This window comes from Pseudonaja textilis, chromosome Z (genome assembly GCF_049901715.1).
Source record: "Pseudonaja textilis isolate UNSWEBS1 chromosome Z, rPseTex1.2, whole genome shotgun sequence".
Classification (NCBI taxonomy): Eukaryota; Metazoa; Chordata; class Lepidosauria; order Squamata; family Elapidae; genus Pseudonaja; species Pseudonaja textilis.
Window position 1 is genome coordinate 64,283,684 of NC_142008.1, and position 21,876 is coordinate 64,305,559.

The window sequence follows — 21,876 nt, forward strand, 5'->3', positions numbered from 1 at the left end:
TGTGAAGAAGGCCCCAAGGGCAGAGGAAAAAGATGATCTAGCCATCACAAAGCACATTAAAAGTGCATCAAGCCTCTTCTCGAGCAACTTTGGCATGCCCTTCCTCTCCTGATGCAATCAGTGAAGTAGATTTGGAAGAAGCGGGACCTTCTTCCAGACCTGAGTTCCAAACTTGGTCCCCTAATGTATCCAGGCGAGGCGCATCTCCAATCCATTCTGAAGGCAATAGTCATGCTGAGGATCTTCAGGGAGATGCAGCACCTTGGCAGGCACATGGATGTAGTGGTCTGGGAGTGGAACTCCCATTCACTTCTACTGCATCAACATCCCGGCCTATGGTCCCTCTGATCCTGATGTCCCAATGAATCTTCAACTCCTGATAGACAGGGTGATCAGGAAGGGCATATCAGAGGGTTTACAGAGAGCAACTCTTTGCTCTCACTCTTTGGCTGCCTTTGGCCAACTCTCACTCTTTGGCTGCCTCTGATCTTTCAGAGAGAAAATCCAGGGTGCAGGATGATCTGCCGTCAGGACGTAGTTCCTTTACCCAAGGACCTGTGTCTGCATTGGTTGAGGGCCTAGCTCCTGTGGAAACAGTGGTTCCTTCATTTGTGGGGGACCCTGATCAACCTGAATCCGATATGTCTGTAGATGAAGGTCCTTCACAGGAAATTTCTGTTTTTTCTGGTTGTTTTAAACACGCTCTCTTTAGTCCCTTGTTGTTCAAGGCTTGAAACACCACCAATTTAAAGAACGTGGATGATGAGGCCACTCCCATTCTTCCTCCTGAGGAGTCAGATGTGCTTAACCAACCAGAAGCCAGGAAGGAGGTGGTTCCCTTGCCCAAGCTGTTTCTAAAGGTAATTAAGAAGCAGCTCGAATCCCCTGCCACAGGGCCTAATCCTTTGACCGCTGATTGCAGGTTCTTCAGTGTGGGACCTGAGCTTACCAAGACTCTTCAGTTCCCCACAGTGGACGCTCCGATCACAGCTTTGGCCTCATCCTTGTCTGCCCCAAAATGTCCCAAAGTGGAACAGTCGCTGCAGTGATCCCATTTATCCGCTGCCTGGGCTGTCAAGGCTTCCTCAGCGGCTTCCTTCTTCATGAGGACCTTGATAAAATGGCTGAAGCAGCTGCGACAAAGAATTCCTCCATCAGATGTCTGGGCCCACCAGGACATTAACAAAATCATGGCTGCAGCAGAGTTTATGGCTGATGCCACCCTTCACAGTGCCAGTTTTGCCTCAAAAACCATAGATGCCTCTGTAGCAGCCAGGTGAATGTGCTGGCTTCTCAATTGGCAGGCGGATGGCAGGCACAAGTGGAAATTAGCAGCTGCTCCGGTCCAAGGGGAGAAGCTTTTCGGGGAAGTCCTTGATCGTCTCTTGACTGAGACCAAGGACAAAAGGAAAATCCTGCCTTCCCTTCTGAAGAGGGCAGAACATTGTACCGCACCCTATTTCAAGCATCCTCAGCCCAGAGGAGATACTTCTTCAGGGTTCCATCATTAGTCGAGACCTGTTTATCAGTGTCAAGATCCACCTCCTGATCGCTCAGGCAAGGGCAGGCAGCAGTTTGCCTCTAAATGGCCCTTTCGAGAAGGAGGAAGTTGCCCATTCTGTCGCCAGCGCTAGTGCTGTCTCTGTTTCCATTGGTGGTTGTTTAGCATGGTTTGCTGACCAATGGGAGGGTATTACTTCAGACGCCTGGGTTCGATCTACCATTAGATTGGGTCTTTCACTCAAGTTCTACTCCACTCCTTCGAGGTTCTTTATTTCCTGCCCAGTATCTAGAAATGCTGGGAGATGGAGTTTGATGGAGTCAGCTATCCAGCACTTGCTGGACCTAGATGCCGTTCAGGAGGTTCCCCTTGATCAGCAGGGGTTGGGATTCTACTTCAGAATTTTTATAATCCCTAAGGCCTCGGGAGGTGGAGGACCATTCTTGATTTGAAAAGACTTAATAAATATATAGTTTACAGGAGTTTCAAAATGCACACTCTTTTTTCCATTCTGGAGAGCATTTGGCAGGGGGACTTCCTCACATCAATAGACTTGATGGAAGCATATTTACATGTTCCTATTTGTTCCTCCCACAAGAGGTTTCTTCGGTTATGTTATCAGGGTAAACATTTCCAATACAGGACCCTTCCCTTTGGGTTATCTTCTGCCCCCAGGGTGTTTACCAAAATCCTTGCCCCTATGGTAGCACACCTACGCACCTTTCTGGTGTGTCTTCAATTTTATCTGGATGACATATTAATAATGTCTTCTTCTTTTCAGAGTGCTCAACAGGATCTGCAGGCTACCATATCAGTGCTGCAGAACCTCGGGTTTTCCATCAGAAAAAGAGTCATTTTGCCCCCACGAGATGTCTCCTTCATTTGGGGGCCATCATTGACATTGGGGTGTGACAGGTATTCCTATCCCAAGAGCGGCTGTCTGGCCTTCAAGAGATGATTAGACACATTCAGACCAAAAGTTCGGTCTCATTGGACCTTTTTCTCAATTGTTGGGCAAGATGATTTCCTGTAGTGGAATTGTTCCCTGGGCCAGGTTTCACGCCAGAGCCCTTCAGTGGTTTCTGCTTCTGTTTCAGAAAGCAGGGTCCAGTCACTCCCCGAGGAAAGTTAAGTTGCCTAGCCAAGTATTAATTTCCTTTCATTGGTGGTTGTCCAAGGTCAGTCTTTCAGGCTGGAATCCTGCCTGATCCTTACTACAGATGCTTCCCTATCTGGTTGGGGGGCCCATCTAGGTTCCCTATGGGTCTAGGGGTTATGGTCTACCCAGGAACAGGCTCATAGCATTAACTGGCTGGAGCTCAGAGCTGTTCTTTGGCCTTGAGGAAATTCCTTGGACAGGTGGTGGGGTCCAATGTCTTGGTTAAGACAGACAATGTGGCCACTAAGGCTCACATCAACAGACAGGGTGGTACTAGATCCCAGTCCCTTATGACAGAGGCAGAGTCTCTGGTTAGATGGGCAGAACATCATCATTTCTTGATCAGGGCTGAGCACATTTTTGGGTCTGATAATACACAGGCAGATTTGCTCAGCAGGATGACTATTGACTATGCAGAATAGTAATTGCATCCTTCCCTTTTTTGCCGGATCTCCCGGATTTTTGGTTCCCCCGAAGTAGATCTATTTGCCTCATCCCTTAATGCTCAACTGCCTAGATACTTTATGAGGTTTTTCTCCCAGGTTGCAGAAGGCACTAATGCATTGTGTTGCAGCTGGCCCTCGGGGCTTCTCTACGCCTTTCCGCCATTACCACTCATCCCAGCAGTGATTCGTAAGCTTCTGTTAGAACAGGCCGAGATCATATTGGTGGATCCCTATTGGTCTTGCAGGCATTGGTTTGCAGATTTGATGGGCCTTTCTGTGAACCCCCCATTGGTGGATCCCTGAGGAAGATGTCTCTCTCCTCCAGGGGTCCCTGTTTCACCCAGACCCCAGTGGTTGCAACTGGCAGTGTGGAGATTGAGTGGGGCATCTTAAAGAGTGCCCACCTTTCCAACAAGGTTATTCATACGATCCAGGCTTCCAGAAGACCATCTACCATTCACATTTATGAAGCTACTTGGCAAGCTTTTTCAAATTGGTGTACCAAGTCCAACATCTTACCTTGACAAGCCTCGGTGGCTGCAGTTTTGGAATTTCTACAGGCAGGCCTGGACAATGGTCTTTCTCCCAACACCCTCCAAAGGCAGTTGGCAGCCATTTTGTCAGTCTTGTCATATGGGAAACTGGAATCTCTGGCTCAGCATCCTACAGTTTGTAGGTTCCTCAGGGGGGCTTCCAACCTTTGTCCTCCTGTGGTTCATAGGTACCCCATGTGGGACTTGCCCAAGGTGTTACAATCCCTCACTAGGTCTCCGTTTGAGCCACTTCAACAGGCCAGTCTCCATCTTCTTACTCTGAAGGTAGTTTTCCTGGTAGCAATCACCTCTGTGAGGATGGTCTCGGAATTGGTGGCACTCTCGGTTCGACCCAACCGTTGCATTTTCTATCCTCATCGGGTGGTTTTAAGGTTGGATCCAGCCTTCATCCCAAAGGTCAACACATCCTTTCACAGGGCTCAGGACCTGATGCTTCCAGATTTCTGTCCTCATCCAGTCCATGAGCTTAAAAAGGCTTGGCATATTCTGGACGTATGCAGAGCCTTAAAAATATACATTAAACATACTGCTGACTTCAGATGGACAGAGTCTTTGTTTTGTTCTTTCCAGCCTTCCTCATTGGAGGGGTAAGGTTACTCCATCTATGGTGAGCAGATGGATCAAAGTGGGTATAGCCAGGGCCTATTCCAGCAGGGCTCTGCCAGTTCCAAGAGGTATTATGGCCCATTCCACTCATAGTGCTGCTAGGACTGCGGCATGGGCTACACAAGCATCGGTGGAGGAGATCTGCAGGGTGGCCACCTGGTCTTCACCATCGCCTTTCATCTGTCATTATTGCCTGGAAGCTTTTGCATCGGCGGATGCGGCATTTGGGAGATGGGTCCTCCAACAAGTCATTCGGAACATGCCAGTCAGGACCAGTCTTAACCTTCCCGAGGACAACCCTGCTTGGTATGTCCCATCCTGACCTGTTGATGCCTTACAAGGGAAAATGGGCATTGTTTACCTGAACGCCACTTTTCCTTGTAGGCAAGACAGGTCAGCCCCACCCTTGGACTAGTTCCCTTCCTGGGACCGTGGGGGGTCACTACTAACTTTTCGTCTTTTTTTTTCTTTCATTAGAGGCAACCCGGTCTGTTGCACAGTCTTTGCATAAACTGGGGAGGAGTCTCCTGGAGTGGGCAGAGCTAGGCTAATTAGCCTTTTGCAAAGGAAGAGAACTACTCATCCTGACCTGTCTTGCCTACAAGGAAAAGTGGTGTTCAGGTAAACAACACCCATTCTAAGAGAACATCTGTTAGAAATTCAAATACTAAAATTCAGTATTATTTAAAACATCTGAAACTTATATATGCATGTATTCATAGCTTCCATTTATAAGATCTATGCATATTTAACGGCATAAAATATATGAACACAGAGACAAGCCCAGGTTCATCGTAAATGTTTTATGTTTAATATGTATGGGATTAAAGGTTGGGACATATGGTAAGCCTTAGTATTATTTTTATGTTCTACAGGAATTGACCCAACATAACTCTTTGTAACTTTATAGAATATGAGGATATATAACAAGATAGGCTACGTTTTTAGATTTATTAAGGATGTACAGCATAGTTTATTTTAAAAAGATTACAAATGGATTGCAAAGCTTCACAAATAAAATGCAGAACTGTTACAAACATAATGAGAATGGGATATGTGAAGAATGTGTTTTGGGGATTAATATCTTCAAGATTCATAACTTGTTTTCCATCTGTACCTGAAAATCAAACTTTAGATTGAGGAGCTAGCAATAGACTATTCTACGCGGCTTCCCATATTCCCCAAAGAGATTACCTTCTGATCCAAGATACTGAATGTTACATATTCAAATTAGTAACTCAAGTAAGAACTGAAATCTTCACTCAGGTCCGCCATTCAGATGGGAAACATGGTTTTAAATGATTGGTTGTCCGGCTGACAGCTCTCTATAAAAGGAACACTGTTAGCCAGACTGTCTGCTGGTTGTTTCACTGTGTTAATAAAGAGCTTTAGCTGAAGATCACTTTCTGGTTCTCATTCATTCGACCCTGAATCTAACACTGGTGATGAAGGTGGGATCGAATGAAAACTAAGACCAAAATAGCTGATCATCATTCCCGCTCAAGAGCTGAATGCTGCTCACTACAGCACCACTCATCAACCATCAACACATCTGCCCCAATATGCTTAGGCTTGTATCAGTGTAGAGAATGGCTGCTACAGTCCTGCCATTTATTCCATAGAACCCAGGCTCTGAGACATGGGACTCATACATCATCCGTTTTGAGTTCTTCCTTGAAGCCAATGAATTTGCCAGCATATTGGACAACAGAAAAAAGACATTATTCGTCAGCTACTGCAGCCTGGACATTTTTGAGGTGACCAGGGCTCTCCTTGCATCACAGCCTTTCTAACAGTACCATGGGACTTGCTGCAGAACAAGTTGAGAACACACTAGGTGCCAAAACTGTCAAGAATTGCCCACCAACATGCATTTCACCATCGGAACCTTGCAGAAGGTGAATCGATCAGCCAGTATGTGGCCGCCCTTAGGAAAGCCACATTATACTTCAAATTTAGAGATTTAGACAATGTTCTATTAGACAGAATAGTTTGCGGAGTAAGAGACATAAAATTACAGCAGTGTCTAAATTGAATCTCAACCTACAGATGGTGCTTGACGAAGCCCAAGCTGCAGATATGTCGAGCCAAACAGTGGCAGAAATCCAAAAATCAAATATCCCACCATCCTCACGATAAGCAGTTACCATCCACCATGATGATTTAGAGCAAGAAGAGTCAACTGATGACATCTACCATCTAAAATCTTCAAGGAAGCAAAGTGCAGCCATTGAAAAGGAACAGACAGCCTGTATGGGTTGTGGCAGCAACCACCCAAAAGTGGCATGCAAATTCAAAAACGCTAGGCATCAATGGTGTAACAGAAAAGGATATTTAGCTGAAGTCTGACATGCCAGCCAACCTGCCAACCAACCCAGCTACCAAAGGGCACAACAGAAGCCACAGAAACAAGGGGAAGAATGTTATGCTGTCTCCAAGGGCACCTGCTGGACAGAGACCTTCATCGGGCAAGCCAGCCTCGCCTACTAAAAAAAAATACATGTCACAGTCCTGATAGAGGGTTCCCCTTGTTGGATGGAAGTAGATACCGGGTCATCCATGACCATCATCTCATGGAACATGATTAAGAAGCTGGTGCCGAGACTCTCCAAAAGCCAACTGAGATATCATCACCTTCACCTCCGAGATAATGGCATTCCAGTCATTGGAAGTGGAACCTTCCAACTCTCATTTAAAAACTTTGTAGGCCCCCTGTGGCTGATTGTAGTAGATGGCTTCCTGCCAAGCCTTTTGGGGCTGGACTAGTTTTCCTTTCTGGGCTTGGGAGTTACTAGTATCAACTTCATCAGTAGCTCCAATGTTGAGGCCCTGATCCAATGTTTTCAATGGAGACCTAAGCAAGTATACTGGGATGTCCATCTCTTTCAACTTGGACCCTCGGGTTGCCCCTGTATGCCCTGTGGCTACACAGGGTCTCATTTGCTCTTTGTTCCAAGATAAATGAGCAATTAGACAAACTGATTTCTCAAGGAGCCTTGGAACCCATCGACCATGCCAAATAGGAGACTCTCTTCGTGATGCTTGTCAAGCCAGTTGGCTCAGTCTGTATTTGCTTGGACTATAAGTAAACAAAGCGCTTCAACAGAATGCTTACCCAGTACCAGTTGTGCAACACCTATTCCCTGGCAAAGGGAAATTTTTTGCAAAGCTGGACCTTGCCCAGGTGTATCAACAGTTGCCTGTTGACAATGCTACAGCAGAGACACAGACCATTGTCACACACTGGGGAGCTTTTAAATGTTGCCAGCTGCAGTTTGGAGTGAGTGTGGCACCAGGACTGTTCCAGAGCCTAATGGAGTGCCTTTTTCAAGACATTTCAGGCATTGTGCCATACTTCAATGATGTCTTAATATTGGCAGCCAATGACAAAGAACTTCTTGACCATCTGAGAGTGGATTACAAGAGGTCAGTCTCAAGGTCAAGAGAGAAAACTGTAAAAAAGCGGTGCCCCAGGCTACCTTATCAACACTTCAGAGTTGCACCCCACAAAGGCAAAGGTCCTAGCCATACAGGAAGCTTCTACACCAAAGAATAAGACAGAACTCCAGGCATTCTTGAGACTTCTTAATTTTTATAGTGTCTTCCTAGCGCACAAGGCATCAGTAGCTGAATCTATGCACCAGCTGCTGGACAAGAAGACAGTGTGGTCCTGGAGCCAGAAAGAAGCTGCCACGTTCACTGCTGTAAAGAACTTGCTATCATCAAAAAGCATCCTCATCAAATATAACAAGACCTCCAATTTATTCTCACGTGTGATGCCTCACCATTTGGTGTAAGAACAGTCCTAAGCCATTGGGTCCCAAATGAACCAGAGGCTCCAATCGCATTTTATTCCAGGTCATTGTCAGCAGCTGAGAAAAATTATAGCCAGCTAGACAAGGAAGGTTTGGCTGCAGTCAAATATCTCTATGGCAGGCACTTTGACCTGGTGACAGATCACAAGCCGTTACCAGGCCTTCTCGCCGGAGACCGCCAAATGCTGACTGTTCTTTCACTACACATGATGCACTGGACAGTCTTTTTGGCAGCTTACAGCTACAGACTCATCCACCGACCGGGTAAGTCCCTGAGCCATGTGGATGCCCTTAGCTGATACCCACTCCCAGCCATCATAGAGGACTCAGCCCCAGTTGCCCCCATCCTCCTAACTGAGCAACTGCCATTGGCCCCATTACCAAGATCAAAATTGCCAGACAAACTGCAAAAGATCAATCCTTGCCCAAGTGTTCAACTGGTTTGGAGGGAGTGGCCAAAGGACCCTGTCAGAGCAGAGTTCCTGCCTGTCCATGTCCAGTAACAGAAACTGTCCACGTAGAAGCACTGTTTATTGTGGGGAAATAGGGTAATTGGCCCACAGAAGCTGCGGGGACCAGTCTTAGGAGCCTTACATGTAGGCCACCCAGGCATCATCAGAATGAAAGCATTCACCTGTAGCTGTTTGGTGGCCCAAAATGGATAAAGCCATTGCAGAATGGGTTGCCTCTTGCAAACCATGGCAGAAGATGAGGCCAGCACCACCCTCCGCTCGCACCCAAGACACCCTGATCAAGGCTCCACATTGATTTTGCGGGACCATTCCAGAGTTAGACATGATAGATTGACCCCTATTCCAAATTGCTGGTGGTGGTCTTGATGCCATCAATCACCTCAGATGCCATCATCAAGGCCTTATTGAAATTGTTCGTGACCCATGGACTACCAAATGTCCTGGTATCCGACAATGGGCCACAGTTCATGGCCAACCAATTTGAACTATTTCTGGCAAGTTATGGCATCCGCCATGCTCTGATCACACCATTCCACCCTGCTAATAATGGGCAGACAGAGAGAATGGTGTGATCAGCAAAAGAGGCACTAGCCTGAATGAGCCCTGGAGACTGGCAAACTCAAATTTCCAAATACTTGTTAGTCCCACACATCATATCCAGTGCCATGACTAACCAGAGTCCCACCAAACTTTTAATGGGTTACTGCCTAAGAACCAACCTAGACTGGCCGCACCCTGAATATTTGTCAGAGGCACCCACCAACTCGACCAGCCAGCTCCGGTCATTCAATATGGGGGACTCGGTATATGCCCACAACTATGCCAGGGGTGCCCTCTGGGTTCCAGGCCAAATTGTAGCAGTCACTGGATCACGGTCATACACAGTAGAACTGGAAAACAGCCGCATATGGCATCAGCACACCAACCAACTGTGTGGCCATTTGGGCACCTCTGTCTACCACCAACTGGAATGGATTCAAATGTTTTAGCAAGGGGCTCTCTGCCCTAAGGACTGCCTGGGTGGGCATGGCCAGCTCAACACCACTCCCACCCAGTCACATGACCTCCCCCAGCCACACTTACCCAGGGTTTTGTTGCTCCTGGTGTTTTCTGTGGGAAATGGCTCTCTCTCTCTCTCTCCTACCACATTTATGTTTTTCTCTCTTTTTCCATCCCCTTTTCCTCTCTTCTTTCTTTTTCTTTCTTCCTTTATTTCTCCCTTCTCTCTCATTTATTTCCATCTCTCATTCTCTCTTCTCTCTCCCTCAGCTCTCAGTTCTCTCACTCTTCTTTCACTCTTCTCTCCCTCTTCCCCTTCTCTCTCTCATTTGTTTCTCTCAGCCATGATGCCCTTTGTGTCAGCTCAGGAAGGAGGAACAGCTGCTGCCACCACTGAATGCAATGAGGAAAGAGCTCTGGCTCTCCTGTGCAGTGCGGCCAGCTACGCACGTGAGTGTGCAGTGGCAGCAGTGGGAGAAGAAGTCATCATTGCTGCCACCATGATCCCAGCCCAGGAGGGTATTCTGCTTGTGTGTGTGCGCGCACATGCGTATAAGAGAGAGAGAGGGATAAGAGACAGAAAAGGGGATAATTCCCTTTTCTCTCTCTCATCTCTCTCCTGCCGCTTCTGTGGTGAGAGGTGAGGGCTGCCTTGAGTGCAAATGTGGCACAAAGGCAAGTACAGGTCCACTTTGCTTCTGCACTAAGGCTCCGGCCATCACTTTGCCATGTCCCCCTGCAGCTCTTCAGCTGAGCATGGCAGGCACGAGTTCCAGCCCAAAGCAGCGGGAAGTGAAGACTGCCTTATGTGCAAACATGGTGCGAAGGCAGATACAGGGCCGCTTTGCTCCTGCACTAAGGCTCTGGTGACCAGGGCTGGGCGGCACCAGCCAGAAGTGGGATTTGGGGGCTCACCAAGCCCTGCAGTAAAGACTCTGAGACTCAGGTAGCCATGCCCATGCTCTCTACAGAGCCACGGGGCTAATCTCCTCCCTATGATGAAGCAGGCAGCTGCGTTATCCAGCAGCTGCCTTTTGGAAGCTGCCTCTGCCCCTGCAGAGCAACGAAGCTCCGGGAGTTAAAAGAAAACTCCCTGGTGAAGAAGGAGAAGCCTCGTGGCCAGAAGCGGCCATTTTGCTGAAGACCTCATGACCGGTGGCCATTTTGAAGATCTCAGGTGGCCATTTTGAAGAGGTCTTCTTCCCACCACTCCTGTGCCTCTGTCACCACCAGACTCTGTTTTTGCTGAGGAAGACATTGAAGGGCAGGCACTAATTTTTACTAATTTTCCCGATGGGGGATTGGTTTCCCTATCCCGAGGTAGACCAGGGCCTTTGAGCTTCCAGCCGGGTCTGGTCTATATTTCTTGCCCTATTAGGCCCAGGAGGAGAGTATGAGTCCCAGTAAGAAGTGTTAAAACATCCTACTGAAATTGTGTAGGGCAGAAGAGAGTGGTGGTTGGAGTGGGGATGGAGATTTGTCCTGAAGTCCCTTTATAAATCCCTTCGTATGCTCTCCTTCTTGCACAGGACTTTCAGTCCAGAATAGGCCTTGCTGTTCCAAGATGGCTGAAGCCCCAAGGGAAACCAGAGCTTCTAAAACTGCCAAGCCTCAAAAGATGGCTCCTGCTGCTTCTACCAAAGGAAAGCGGCCTGTGAAGAAGGCCTCAAAAGTGGAGGAGAAGGATGCTTCCAGGCACCATCAGGCCATAGAGAAGCAGATAGCCAAGGTGCATCAGGCCTCTACTTGCTTAATGATTACAAGAGCTACTTCTCCAGCACCACTCATCAGTGAAGTGGATTTGGAGGAGCCTGGACCTTCTTCTAGACCTGGCATCCAGACTTGGTCCCCTGATGTGTCCAGGAGAGGTGCTTCTCCCATTCCCTCTGAAGGAGGCAGTCAGCTTGATGAACTTCAGGGTGAAGCTGTACCTTAGCAAGAGCGTGGGCGCAGTAGGCAGGAGGTGGAATCCTCCTTTCCTTCTATTGTTGCTGGCCTCAGATGTCCCTGTCAACCTACAGAATCTCATCAACAAAGCCATCAGGAAGGCCATCTGAGAAGGTTTGCAGAGAGCAACCTGACATTCTTCGCAGCTTCTGATTTATCAGAGCAGGTTCGAGATGCTCTCCTTTCGGAAAGAGGGTCCTTCATCCAGGACCCGCTTTTGATTGTAGATGTTGATTATGCTCCTGCTCCCTCAGTGGCTCCATCCTTGGTGGGGGAACCTGACAAGCCAGAATCTGACATGTCCACAGATGAAGGCACTTCCCATGAGGTTCCAGTGTTCACAGGTTGCTTTAAACACACCTTGTTCAATCCCTTGTTGTATAAGGCGAGGAACATAGCCAACCTGAAGGGTGCAAATGATGAGGTAGCTGCCTCACTTCCTCCTGAGGAGTCAGATGTTCTCTTTGATGAGCCAGAGGTGAGGAAAGAAGTGGTCCCATCTGCTCGACTGTTCCTGAAGGTTATTCAGAAACAGCTGGAATCTCCTGCCTCAGGGCCCAGTCCTCTGGCTTCCAACTGCAGGTTTTTCAACGTGGGGCCTGAGCTCACAAAAACACTCCAAGTTCCTACAGTGGATGCTCCTGTGGCAGCTTTGGCCTTTTCATCATCTGCCCCATCTGATCTAAAGGATGTCTTCAAGTCCGAGGAGAAGTGTGTGGAACAATCGCTTCAGAGATCCCACCTGGTGGCTGCCTGGGCAGTCAAGGCATCTACTGCAGCATTGTTCTTCACCAGGATGTCACTCAAGTGGCTGAAGCAGTTGAGGGATAGAATTCCTTTGTCAAATTCTGAGCCCACCAGGACATCAATAAGATCATGGTGGCCACAGAATTCACAGCTGATACCACCCTGCATGGGGCTAGGTTCACCACGAAAGCCATTGCTTCCTCAATGGCGGTCAGGCACATGTGTTGGCTGGGCAACTGGCAAGCAGATGGCAGGAGAAAATGGAAGTTGGCAACTTCTCCCGTCCAAGAGGATAAGCTCTTTAGCGAGGCCCTCGAGCCTTTTTTGGTGGAAACCAAGGATAAGCGAAAAATCCTTCCTTTGCTTCTCAAGAGCATCGGGCTGCTCCTTATTTCAAACGTTCTCAGTTCAGAGGGGAAACCAGTTCCAGCTTCTACTGGCCATCCAAGACCTCCTACCAATGCCAGGAACCCCCTCCAGATCGTTCAGGCAAGGGCAGGCAGCAGTTTGCTGCTAAACACCACTTTCAAGGAGGAAGTCACCCGTACCGTTGCCAATGCTAGTGCACAATCTATTCCCGCTGGTGGCCAATTAGCATGGTTTGTGGACCAATGGGAGGGTATTACTTCCAATGCCTGGGTTTTGTCCACAGTTAGATCGGGTCTTTCTCTGGAATTCTACTCCACTCCTCCGAGGTTCTTTATCTCCTGCCTGGTATCTAGGGACGCAGGGAGAAGGGGCCTGATGGAATCGGCCATCCAGCATTTGCTGGACCTCAGGGCCATTCAGGTAGTTCCCCTACACCAACAGGGGATGGGTTCTGCTCCAGGATTTTCATTATCCCCAAGGCCATGGGGGGGGAGGGAGTGAGTGGAGCACAATTCTTGACCTGAAATGACTCAATAAATATGTTGTGTACAGGTGTTTTAAGATGCACTCTCTTCCATTCTAGAGAGCGTTCGGCAGGGGGACTTCCTCACATCCATAGGTTTGATGGAAGCTTATTTACATCTTTGTTCCTCTCATAGGGAATTTTTAAGGTTTTGTTACCAGGGGTGACATTTTCAATATATATGATAACCTTTGGGTTATCTTCCACCCCTAGGGTTTTCAACAAAGTTTTGGCTCCCCTTGCAGCGCACCTGCGTTCCTTCCCGTCTGTGCATCTGCAGTGCATCTGCAGAGTTACTTAGATGATATTTTAATCACGTCTTCTTCCTTTCAAAGGGCTCAGTGGGATCTGCAGGTCACGATGTCAGTTCTGCAGGACCTGGGATTTTCCATTAATAGGAAAAAGAGCCACTTCATTCTGTCTACCCTTCTCCTTCATTTGGGGGCCATTATTGACACAAGAGTGTGTCAGGTTTTCCTTTCACAGGAATGGCTGGACAGCCTGCAGGGGATGATCAGGGGCATTTGGAGTAAACATTCTACCCCTCTGGCCCATTTATCTCAACTTTTGGTAAAATGGTTTCCTGTATTGGTATTGTCCCCTGGGCCAGGCTTCATGCCAGATCCTTGCAGTGGTTTTTGTTGCCTCATCAGAGGTCAGGGTCGAGTCATTCCCTTCAGAAGGTGAAGTTGACTAAGCACGTTTTACTTTCCTTCCACTGGTGGCTATCTAGAGCTACGTCCAAAGGCCATTCCTTGAAGGTGGAGACCTGCCTCGTCTTCACGACTGATGCTTGTTTGTCAGGTTGGGGGGCTCATCTGGATTCCCTCGAAGCCCAGGGCTTATGGTCTGTGGAAGCCCATAGCATCAATTGGTTAGAGCTCAGAGTTGTCTGTTGGCCTTGGGACAGTTTAGGCATCAGGTCTCTGGGTCGCATGTCCTGGTTATGACGGACAATATTGCCACTAAAGCCCATATCAACAGATGGGGGCACCAGATCCTTATCGCTTATGACAGAAGCAGAAGCCCTGGGTAGATGGGCTGAGCATCATCTTCTGTCTATCTGAGCAGATCACATCTCAGGCTTGGATAATGTTCAGGCAGACTGGCTGAACAGGATCTCAGTTGATCACGCCGAATAGAGTTTACACCCTTCTCTCTTTCATCAAATTATGCACAGATTTGATCTGCCAGAGGTGGATTTTTTTGCCACCCCTTTAATGCCCAATTGCCCAGAGTTTTCTCTGGGAAATTGGGCCCAAGGGGCAGAAGGGACCAATGCCTTGCATTGTAGCTGGCCTCCCGGCTTGTTATATGCTTTTCCTCCATTGCTATTGCTCTCAGCTGTGATTCGCAGTATCTTATTGGAGAAATCCATAGTGTTATTTGTTATTAGTGGCTCCCAATTGGCCTCGTAGGCCATGGTTCGCTGATTTGATGGGTCTCTTAGTGGCCACCCCTTGGCAGATTCCTGAGGAGGATGTCTCTCTTCTTCAGGGCTCCCTGATTCACCTGGAGCCCCAGTGGTTACATCTGGCAGTTTGCCAATAGAGTGGGGCTCCTTAAAAAGTGCCCATCTCTCCAACAAGGTGATTAAGACAATTCAGGCCTCCTCAACCATCTGTATTTATGAGGGTACATGGCAATCCTTTTCTACTTGGTGTGCCAAGGCTAACATTTCTCTTCTGCAAGCCTCGGTGACTACTGTTTTGGAATTTCTACAGTCTGGCCTGGACAAAGGTCTTGCCCCCACTTCGCAGGTAGGCGATGGCTATCTCATCAGTGGGAAATTAGAATCTTTGTCTCAGCACCCTACTGTCTGTAGGTTCCTCAGAGGGGCAACCAACCTTTGACCTCCTATGGTACATAGGTACCCTACTTGGGATTTGCCCAAGGTCCTGCAGTCCCTTACCAGATCTCCATTTGAACCTCTCAGACAATCCAGCCTTCACCTACTTATACTGAAAGTGGCATTCTTGGTGGCAGTTACTTCGGCAAGGAGAGTTTTGAAGTTGTCGCCCTCTCAGTTTGTCCTGATCTCTGTCTCTTCCATTCCCACTGGGTGGTTTTATGTTTGGCCCATGTCTTTATTCTCAAGGTCAACACCTCCTTCCACAGAGCTCAGGAACTGGTTTTCCCAGATTTTTGTCCCCATCCGGTCCATGAGTTGGAGAAGGCTTGGAATAAATTGGATGTGCGCAGAGCCTTAAAAATTTATATCAGATGGACTGTTGAATTCCGCAGACTGGAATCTCTTTTTTGTTCCTTCCAACCTTCAACATTGGAAGGAAAGGTGACTCTGTCCACAGTAAGTAGATGGATCAAGGCATGTATACCTCGAGCCTATTCCAGTCGGTCCTTTACGGTACCTAGGGGCATCACAACACACTCTACTCACAGTATGGTGACTACGGTGGCTTGGGCAATGCAAGTGTCAGTGGAGGAGGTCTGCAGAGCAGCCAGGTGGACGTCTCCTTCACCTTTCATCTGCCACTACCGACTGGACTCCTTTGCTTTGATGGATGCAGCATTTTGAAGACAGGTGGATGCAACAGGTCATTTCGGGAGGCCAGGACCAATCTTAACCCTCCTGAGGACACAACCCTGCTTTGGTATGTCCCATCCTGACCTGTCACAGCCTTACAAGGGAAAATGGGTGTTGTTTATCTGAATGCCACTTTTCCTTGTTAGGCAAGACAGGTCATCCCCACTCTTTGGGGAATGGTCTGGCCAAATGACCTGGGTTTTTTTTTTTTCCAAAAATGTTCTTGTTCTTTTTTTCCCTTTTCTTAGAGGCAATTCAGTCTGTCGCAATGTCTTCACAGAACTGGGAAGGAGTTACCCAGAGTAGGCAGAGCTAGGCTAATAAGCCTTTTACACAGACTCAGTTGTTAGTAGCTGTAGAGAAGTAACATGCATCCTGACCTGTCTTGCCTAACGAGGAAAACTGGCGTTCAGGTAAACAACGCCCATCCTTGCACGATATGGGCAGCAAGCACAATGGCTGATCAAGCAGCTAGCATGGAGCCCAAACATGCTAAACGGTCCAAGCAGAGACCCAAGAAGGCCAGATCTGTAGACAATGCAAACAAGATAAAAGCAAAAACTTTATTCTAGAAAGCCTACAAGGGCAGAAGAATGAAGGCAGAGGGCATTGGAAAAGCAGTTCTCCAGGGCTCAGAAGCAAGCAGAACAGGAGAGGTATTCCCCCTCCCCCCAGCCAGATCCTGGTTGTTCCTACCCACAGAAGCCATGAGTGCAAGACTTGCCTGTCGCTCCTGGAGTATGGTCACCAGAGGGAGATACAGCAGGAATACATTCCATTTGCAGAGGAAATCCAAATTCAAAGATTTCTATTTGATTGCATGATCCCTAGTCCTGCAAATTTACAGGTCAGAGACAGAATTAGGATTCCTGAGGCCACATTTACTCCCATGGCAGCAGGGATCCGCTCAGCAGTTAGATTGGCCCCAGAATTATTTGATGAGATTAAGGTACTTATTTCTCAGGCCATTTCTCAGGGGGTGGCTTCCACCCTGTGGGGGAGGAGCCATCCATCCTCCCTAAGCTCTGATCCCCCATTGCAATCTGCGCAATACCAGACTTCGATGGAATCCCTTAGGCACTAGAGAGCTGCTTCTCCAGCCCACTCCATCAGAAGCAGGGCATCAGTTATGGAAGAGGAAGGACAGGGCAAATGGGTTTTCAGAAGATGAGGATTTATCTGCTGATCTGCCCCTGTTCATGGGACTATTTAGTCCAGGACTGTTTAAATCCCTAATCCGTAAGGCAAGGACCACAGCCCAAATTGATCCTCAGCTTAATGTTTTGGCTACTTCACCCAAAAATCAGGGATCCAACAGCAGGTATTTTCTGAACCCAACATTCTACAGCAGGATATTCCGTGCCCTAACTGTTTCTGGATATAGTTCAGAGACAATGGATGCTGCTGGGCTCTTTCCCCACACTGGGGGGCAATGATACGTTTTTCAATATAGCTCCTCTCCTTACTGAGTCACTCCAATTGTCTCCTCTGGATAAACCATTTCACCCTCTGCGGTTTCTGGTGACATAGCAGAGGGCCTTAAGACAGAGGATAAGAAGGCGGAGCAAAATTTCCGCAGGACACACCAGGCCAATGCCTGGGCAGTCAAAGCAGCAGCGGCCACCTCCTTCAGCAGAACATCCCTCCTTTGGCTTCGGCAGTTACAGTCTAGGATTCCCTCAGAGGAAATCAGAATGCATCAGGACATCAATAAATTGGTGGTAGCTGCCGAACTCATGGCCAATTCTTCCCTGCATGCAGCCCAATTTTCTTCCAGGGCACTGGCCTCCTACATTACTTCTCGTCACTTGCTCTGGCTGCGACATTAGCAGGCAGATGCTAGAACTAAATGGGAAGTGGCTTCAGCTCCATACACAGGTTCATCCCTATTTGGAGAGGCTCTGAACCCTTTCTTGGTAGAAAACAAGGATAAACATAAGAACTGATAGAAGGGCTTCTCCCTACATCCATACACAGCCATTTCATTCCTCAGACTCAGGTCAGGAATTCTCGCAATTCCAAAGATCCTACCAGCCCAGATCAGATTGACCTCCGGATAGGTCAGGATTTTTAGATAGAAATAGACAACAGTTCCAATCCAAGCAGTCCTTTCATGGTACAGGAAGTCATCCTTTTCATCAATCCAAATGATTGCCAGACCCAAAGGGATAATATCTTGGGATTTTTTGGCGGATTGTGATTGTGACAAGGAAACAGAAGGATTAACAAGAGAAATTGAAATAAATAGATATTTTTGGTAAAGATTAAAATAGAAGATGCTGGCTTTTAATAAAATAGAGAATAACTCAATTCATTAAGTAAGATAGAAGAAATATGCAAAGAATTCAGATTGGAGCTGCAAACTGTGAGAAGAATGTTAAAAGAGAGAATGGAACTATTGGATATACTGGCAGAAAAATTAGAAATGGCAATTCAGTTCACAGAAGAAGAAAGTTAGTTCAAGGAGGAGGAGTTAAAGAAAGAGGAAATCAGCCCAGAAGAGCACAAAGAACAATGGACATTGCAAAAAGACATGAAAGGAATTAAAATTAAGACTTTTATAAAAGATGTGATAAATAAAAGGGAAAATATTTCCAAGATTAAACAAAAGAAGAAGATGTTGTTCAAGAAGAAATTGCAAAAGAAAGAACAGGAAAGGGTGGGGGAAAAAACAAATGATTGAAAATAAAAATTAATATTAGAGGAAAAAAGAGAGTTTAGAGGAAAGACCGGAAAAACTTAGAAAAGGGAAAACTGGCCAAAATTACAAGAAACTTTAAGGCCAAGAGACATAGAGATGAGGGTTAAAGATAAAATAAAGGGGCGGGGGGAATCCCACATGGAAATGTATTTTGGTACTTTTTTAGAAATATAGATTGTGGAGATTTGAAGTTTAAAGTTTATTGGGAATTATTTAAAAAAAAAATTAAAGAAATAAGCTTAATTGGAATGAAAGGGGAATAAGACCTCACTGTAAGATTATTATATAATTATATATGAGAAAAATGATGATAGAGTAAGAGAAAGTAAGATGGTTTTATTGTCATCAAATTCTTTTTTATATTAAATGGGAAATGGAAAATATTTATGTAAATGATATTAGAAAAACAAAGAATATGGTAAACTAGAAATAATTATGCTGTAAAGTATTTGTAATGAGATTGTTATTTTATGACTAAAAAGTGAGGAATGAAAATTAAATATAATTTCATGGGTTAACTTTGGTTAAATGGAAACAAAAAGGAAATTCAAATTCTCTCTCTCTCTCTCTCTCTCTCTCTCTCTCTCTCTCTCTCTCTCTCTATATATATATATATATATATATATATATATATATATATATATATGACATGAAATAGAAAACGTAATTCATTATATAAAGGATATTAGTAAAACAGAGAATATGGTAAATCCGAAAGGATTATATTGTGAAGTAAAATATGTTCAATGAGATTATTATATTATGATTAAAAAGGAGAGGAACAAAAACTTAATAAAATTCCATAGGTAAAATTTGGTTAAATGGAAGCAAAGAGGAAATATGAAATGGTTATATGAATATTTCTGGAATAAATATAAGATTTATTGTAGATTGGGGAAAATACCATGTGGATCCTGAATATATTCATTTTATTTTATTTGTGTTTGTTTGTTATACACCAGCTTTGAGAAAGTTAAAGAAAATAATAATGTAAAACAAAATAGGTGGTAAGCTGGAAATAAAAATAATAAGGGATAAAGAGTGAAAAATATACGTGAGGATGAAATGTTTTTGATATTGGATTAATGAATATGAAAATATGAAGTGAGAATTTATTTAAAAATCAATGGAACAGATAATGATTTGATATAAAATTAGATAAGAAAGTTGGAAATGTAATTATGACTATGTATGAATGTTGTAGCCTGGAACCATATTACTCACTTGAAGAGATGTATAAAAAAAGAAAAAACTTATTTTAAAAAAGAGCTAATGAATAAGGCAGTCCAACACTTGTTGGCCTTGGGGGGATGGAGAGCTATTCTGGATCTAAAAAAAAAAAGCTGAACACCCACATAGAATACAAGAGATTCAAAATGCAATCTCTGCAATCAATATTGGAAGGCATGGGGGGGAGGCAATCTCCTGACATCCATCGAATTGATGGAGGCCTACCTCCTCATTCCCATCTACCCCTCCCATCGGAAGTTTCTCAGGTTCTATTACACAGGGTGGCAGCTGACACAGGGAACCACTATCAATACAAGGCCCTGCCATTCAGCCTATCATCCCCCCCCAGGACCTTCACAAAAGTGTTGGCAGCACTGGCAGCGCACCTCAGAACAATCCTGGTTTGCATCCAGGGATATCTGGACAACATCCAGTCCAGTTCCAGCCAACAAGCGTGATCAGACCTAGCCTTCACAATCCAGTTTCTACAAAAACACGGATTTTCCATCAACTTCCAGAAAAGCCAGCTAGTTCCATCCACCCGCCTACTACATTTAGGTGCAGTGACAGATACCATTCTGTGCAAGGTTTACTTGTCCCAGGAGCGCCAGGACAGCATTAAGTCCTTGGTCAACCAGATCACTGCTCCTTTGGCGGTGCTTTCCCAGCTCCTGGGAAAATTGATCTCATGCATAGCCATAGTGCCCTGGGCTCAATTACATGCCAGACCCCTCCAATAGTCCCTCCTGCCATTCCAGAAGGCAGGCACCAACACCTCCAATGTCAAAGTTCGACTGAAGTTGGACGTTCTCAGATCCCTCAGCTGGTGGGTTTCTTATATGTCATGATATATTACCTTGCGGAATCTTTTTCCCTATCCTTTTATCTTCACCCATTATCTCTTGCTCTCCTGTCAGGGAGAGGGGACGTGCAAGCAGGAAACTGTGAAACACAAACCTCTATTCCTGCTTTGCAAGACTCTTCGGAGTCAAAGGGAAACTCGTAGGTTTCCTGAAAGTATGGGTTTCAGAGATTCGATACAGGTGATGGTCCATGTCAGAAAACAGAGATAACCAGGAATAAGCAAGCGGAGGAAGGTTGACCAGCAATGACTATCCATGAAAGCTGACAGCCGGTCATACAAGCTGTGAAATAGCGGGATGACACTGCAATCAAACTGATAAATTTGACAACCAGAGAGTAAAACGAAGGGAAATGCAGTGGAATTAATCAAAGAAAACTTGGCAATCAGAGCCAGCTCTAACTAGTGTTTAACAGAGCAGTGAGATAAATAGTGAGCAGAAAGATTGGAAGAGGATAGGGAAGCCAAAGAAAAAACGGGAGGTTGGAATGACGAGAAGATTTGGTATTTGATTGCAAAAAATAAGGCTGGCTCAGTGACTGGAATGGTTTTGAAAAGTGGGGGTTTTTTTGGATTTAATATGGACAATGGAGACTTTCAATAGCCATTGTGAGTGTAAGTGATTGGTGCAGACAGCAGAGAAGAATGAAGATCGGAGGAGTTTCAGAATAATAGACTTGGAAAGTTGATAACTGAGAATAGAAGAGACTGGACCTTTGCTTTTTTATCTTTTTTTATTATTACTATTTCTGTTTTGTCTCTTTTCCTTTTTGTGGGGCTGAGAATGGAGATTCCCAAGTAAAGAAACTCTGAACTAAAATGAACGACATAAAGAGAATGAGACAGCAAATTTAAAGACAACAGAGAAACAGTGTAGAGACCTGTGAGAAACACCTGCTGGTAACAGAGGAAAAGGAAGAGTGGAATAAAAGTAAATAGTAGTGGATTGTAACAGAATTTAAAAAGGGGATATTTGTGATCTTTAAGATACTAACACTTTGTCCCATATATATATATATGGGATAAGTGTTAGTATATGAGGTCGCAGATAAGGCTTAACAACCTTCTAAAAGGATTCAAATGACCAACAGTCTGCAAGGAATATATATAATATTTTCGACAACTGAGAGTGATCTAAAACTTTTTTGCCTATTCCCCTTCTGGTTTTCTTTGTTCTTCTACAAGCTGGGTCACTGTTTCTAATTTCTGTAATACATAGTTGTACTTCTCAAGTCTAATTTTCATCACTTCCTTTATGTCTTGCAGGTCTTATTTCAATAAATAATTCCTCCATTGTATCTTCTCCTTTTTTCCTTTTCTTTCCTCTTCCTTAATAGATGTATTCATTCCCAAAGTCCAGTATATTATTCCAGCCAATGTCTTTTAAGTTTATTTTCAA

At 45.6% G+C, this 21,876-nt stretch overlaps 1 protein-coding gene across 1 annotated transcript in view; it reads left to right on the plus strand.

The window, feature by feature from the left end:
* Nucleotides 1-21,876, plus strand: part of BMPER (BMP binding endothelial regulator) — a 534,092-nt gene that overhangs the window by 76,119 nt on the left and 436,097 nt on the right. The gene's annotated exons all lie outside the window — the stretch shown is intronic.